We start from the raw sequence: 5,123 nt of genomic DNA, 5'->3' as shown, positions 1-5,123 counted from the left end.
CACATTTAAATGCAACACAAAACAATGCATAATCCAAAGCGAGGGGAATAGTTGGTGCAGCCAATGCTGAGAGATATGTAAGAGGCCCCGAGGCTGCCTGCGGAATGAGGAAGGAAGAAAGAAAATTCCAGGCACAGAAAAGGATATCTGCTCTACACCTACTCACACTCCCCTCCTCTCCCCAAACCCACGAAAAGAAAAAGAAAAAGAAGGAAAAGCTGTTAAGACTTGATTTCACATCTTTACAGTCAATGGTGTGTTAAAAAATAGGGTCACCAAATATTGCGTAGGGCAGACTTACAGTAAAAGTTATTTGTTGTTTATTTCTAAGTCAAATTTATCTGGGCATCCTGTATTTTTATTTGCTAAATCTGTGTAGCTTAACTTCATAAGTACTTTATTGAAGAAGCTATGCCCGGAGACAGGCTTAAGCAGTGATGCATATCAATGAGGATAGTTGGGGCATTTTTATTGGGACTTGGCCTTGGAAAGGAAACGAGCCATCCCCACCGCACACTTTTCCAAGCACCTTGTAGGGTGGAGGAGAAAAAGAAATGACTGAAATGCTTGGAAATGTCCTTATATTTGGGGAGAAGTGGTGTCGTCGTTGACTGGAAAATGGGCCAGCGTTCCTCCCTGGGTTGGCTCCTTTCCAGGCCGTGGAGGGCCCATCGCAGGCCTGGAAGCAGAGTGGAAGTTACTACGGTACTCCCACGTCAGGAGTGTACATTTTTTTTCTAAACTCTTACTATAGGGTCACATTGCTCATTGGCATTTATTTTGAAAACAAAACAAGAAAAAGTTTTGGGCCTTGAAAACTTTAAAGGCAGAAGGGTAGAGCAAAATCTGCTCTGAAATTCATCAAGTGCTCTAATCTACAAATAGATCTATCCAGGCCTTGTAGATGCTGAAAGAAAAGACTTCCACAATGCCAACGGTAAAACCTCAGAAAAAAACACAAACAAAACAGTGGGCCTTTGCATATTGGAGTGTCGCAGTGTGTGTGTGTGTGTGTGTGTGTGTGTGTGTGTGTGTGTGTGGAAGCTGCTTAATAGAGGAAGCCTGCTGCTTGCTTTTCTTCCTCAGTCCGGGTTAGAGAAGCTTTATCGAGGAAGCTTTATCACCCTTACTGATCCTTTGGATTCCCAGTGAGCTTGCCTTCCTTCTAAGCCAATTGCTTGTCATTGCATAATGCCCCTTTCTCACTGGCGATTAGTGCTATTTAACAACTTTAAAAAGGAGAAATTATTTATCTAATGAGAGCTGTTTCCAGAGTGGATTTATCAACAGTTGAAAAGATAATATAGCCTGGAGACCTCCTCATGAGCCTCAAGGCTATCTCTAGACAAGTACAGGCCAACTCTTAACCGGAATGAAATATCTGGTGTAGAAAATGTTTTAGTTCTGGTTTATTAGTTTGGAAAATACACACTGGCTTACTTTTTACCTCCTCTCCTATTTTAGTTTGGATCTCATACTTCAAAAATATATTCCAAAACTTGCTGTTCCCTCACTGGGTCAGGCATGAGAAATGCTCTACACTCAGTGTGCTAAAGTGCTTCTGACTCCCAGTGGAAATATTCTGGGCCTGTGTTCTGGTGATAAATTGATAATTCCTAAAAGAGCGCCCCACCCACTGGTCAGATAGAGTCAGGCTCTCCCTACTGTCTCATTGGTTTAACATAATGGTTAGTCTCTTTCTTTGTATAAAAAAGACTTCTGACATAATGATTTAAGCTTCCTATGAAAGCTTCCTACAAAGCCAATGAAAAAAGTGTATCTTTTTTTGAGGTGAGGGATTATTATGGAGAAAAATAGTGGATTGAAAGGCTGAAGAGCTTGAGGTGGGTTCTACTTATTTGAGCGGATGTGCAGGACTCATTCATTCCCTTTAGACAGTTTTTATTTTGTTTGTTTTGTACACACACAAAAATGTTGTATTATTCAGTCTTTAAGATTTTGTTATTTCTAAGGCAGTTATTCCTTGAATTAATTTATAAGCAATAACTCATATTCTCTACACTGCTTCCAAAGGAGATAAGCAAGATATTTTTAAAAAAGTATTCTTGATATAGCTCTAAACAGCAAAGTTGTCCAGGAATTTCAGATTCCAAGGGGATATTCAAATGAGGGAGACCAGTTCAACATAAAAGGTTGAAGAACCAGGTGCAAATACTCTGGAAAAGTGACCTAAAGACAAACAACTCTGTACAGACAGGACAAAGGCCCAACTCTTGACCCCAATGAAATATTTGGGGTAGAAAATGTTTTAGTTCCAGTTTAATAGTTTGGAGAATACATAGGCTCGCTTCCAGTTCATACTGGCTTACATTTTTTTCCTTCCCAAATGACCTTTGGTTTAGAATTTGGACTATTAAAAAGTGAACATTGTGTTTGGGCATTATGGTAAGGCTTGACTCCATGCTTTAGGTACATGTTTGAGCACTTATACTTCAGTCCTATTTGGGGATTGAGGCCTCAGAAAGAAGAGGACTGAACTAGAACAAAGGCTAAAGTCATTTAGTAAAATACTACTTTTGAATATTCTAGTGTTTTTTTGTATGTTAAGTCTACAAATTCATCCATGAGGATCTCTGAGGCTGGAGGAGGTTACTAATCTAGTTGGAACTGCTTCTAGAACTGCCCTAAGAAAATTGCTTCCTGATGTCCTATCCGTGTTATAAGGTGATGTGTCTTTTAATTTGAGGTCCTCCTTGAATGGTAAGCTCCAACAAGCTTTCGCTAAACAGACTTCATTCACATTCTGAATCTGGTTTTTGTCTCACACATATTAAATTTTACAAAACAGAAAGAAACAATAGAGCTTATTAGGAAAAACTTGTTTTGAATAGCAAATTAAGCTTAATGGAAATAGGCACATGTTTTATCACGGTTTCTCCCCCCCCCCTTTTTTTTAACCAATTGAACATTTACATCTTTTTTAATGTGCTGTGATTTCCCCCTTAAGTCTTAAGCTGGCACCACACACGTTCAAGAAATAAGACCTATATCACTTGTATCTACTGAGAGAAATCATTGTAATATTGTGGATTTCAAATGCATAGCTTTCCGAAAAGAGATTTAAGCAATCAGCCCTAAACTGTATTAATCAAATCACTGTGGCAGTCTAAGAATCCAAAGAGCCACCTAATTTCTAAGAGAGTGTAAATCAACTGTCAGTTCTGACTGGTTTCAGATTATGCCTTGTTCTTGGAGACTGGAAACCTGTACAATCAGGGGTCCACCTGACTAGACGGTCTGCTATTGAGAGATATGCCCCAGGTGGAGGCATCTTCAAAGCCAATATATTTTCTTTATAACTGGTGTCAAATTGATGTATATATTAAAAAATCTTGGAAAATGATCTCAAAAAGGAAGTAACAGCCCAATGAGCCATATGTTCAGGGAACCTAACAGGTTTCCACCGGGACCAAATTTCACTTCACCTTTTTGTCCTTATGTGCAAATAAAAACTTATCTGTAACTGCACCATTAAAACAATCTTGCAAATTTGTGAAGTCTAAAGACTGAGTAGACTAAACTCATAACAGCCAAATTGTTGGAAGATAACAAATTTTATTAACTATTAGAAATACGTCACGTAACATGGAATTGAATTACATTTATTTGAACTCTATAGGTTCACTGCTTCAGAGAGATACTTTTATAGAATTGGTTAACGAAAGAAAGGCTGATTAGCTAATAAATTACTTAATTTTGATGCGGATGGTGCATCCGAGTCTCCAAGTTTACGTTTAATAAATATGTAAAGGTAATTTTTCCCTCTGTTACATAGGTTGCTATATTAAGAGATTTCAGATGCCAGGGAGTTTTTCAAATGCCAGACCCTACTCCAGCACTGAGGAGTCTGTGAGGCACTAAGGACAGAGAGGCCTGCTGAGTGGGTTTCCAGAGTAGAAACCAAAAGGAATTAACATTTATTTACACACAATGCTTAATTGAAGTCTTTTAAGAATTCTCAACTTAAAAACTGTTAAACATTCTGTATTATTTTAGTTGATCCTAATAATTGTACATTCAGCGATTGTATTGGTGTGCTGAGGCATATTCTAAAAGGAAAAATGCTTGCTGTGTGCTTGAATAGTATTCATATAACTAGGTCAATCATGGCGATATAAAATACCCAAATCTTTTCAAGTGATTTCTACTTTTTTGTGTTGTACTTTTATTGTGAAACATTGCAAACTGAAGGGTAGGGAGAATAGTATCAATATGCATGTGACAGTTTTATCAAATCTTCACATTTTAAATTGATTTAGAGGAACAATTGTGTGTGTGAAGTTGTGCAATGGTAAAGGTCTCAGGAAAAGAATTGCACGGCATGGATTATTTTTCAGCTGCTTTCCTTTCCATCTATGGCGTGGGGGAAGGAAGTTTATGTTAATGTAGACACCTGGTTAGCTAAAGAACAGGGAACCCATTGAGGAATCGCATTCTCATTCAGTCTAACTCCGACCAGTTCTCTGTAGCTGTGTTTCTTTTAACCTACTTAAACCATCAGAATGTTAATGGTTCGATGTGTTTAAACCTTTAAGGGTAGTTGATGTTAGGTCTGTGATAGTAAAAATGTAAGAATAAAAGCGTATTTTAAGCAAAAGCTGTAAACTCAACAATCAGCTTTTAAACTCAAACTGTGGGAGGAAATTATATCCGAAACCACAGCTCCAGGGCCTCAGGTTCTGCTGGATTCTCGGTCCAGGGGCAGCCACAGCCCTGATGTTTTGACCAACTTCTCTCAGGCCAGAGCTCAGAGCCAGCAATCCTGACCCCCTCAGGCCTCCAGGACTCCGAGGTAGAGGGTGGGTGGCCGGTTTCCTAAGGGCTCCAGCTCACCCAGGGCAGTTTAATGGCGCTTCTCCGCGGGGTCTAGAAGCTCCTAAGTCTAGTCTTGGGTCAGGAGGCTAAGCCTTGGAAGCACAGGCCCATTTGTCTTCCTTCTGGACGTACCTAAATCGTGTGGTACTTTAGCTCTGACCTGCGCTGGGGAAGGGGGGAGGGGAGAAAGGTTTTGGGGTCTGCGGGAGATCAAGGAACAAGGGCGACTTTGCTGGCGGCTGCAACCGCTCTGGGGCCCGACCCGGGGTCTGCCGTCCGTCCAGGGG

This window comes from Myotis davidii, unplaced genomic scaffold (genome assembly GCF_000327345.1).
Source record: "Myotis davidii unplaced genomic scaffold, ASM32734v1 scaffold59, whole genome shotgun sequence".
NCBI lineage: Eukaryota > Metazoa > Chordata > Mammalia > Chiroptera > Vespertilionidae > Myotis > Myotis davidii.
The sequence above is the reverse complement of the archived record's forward strand: the minus strand, read 5'-3'. Positions refer to the sequence as shown.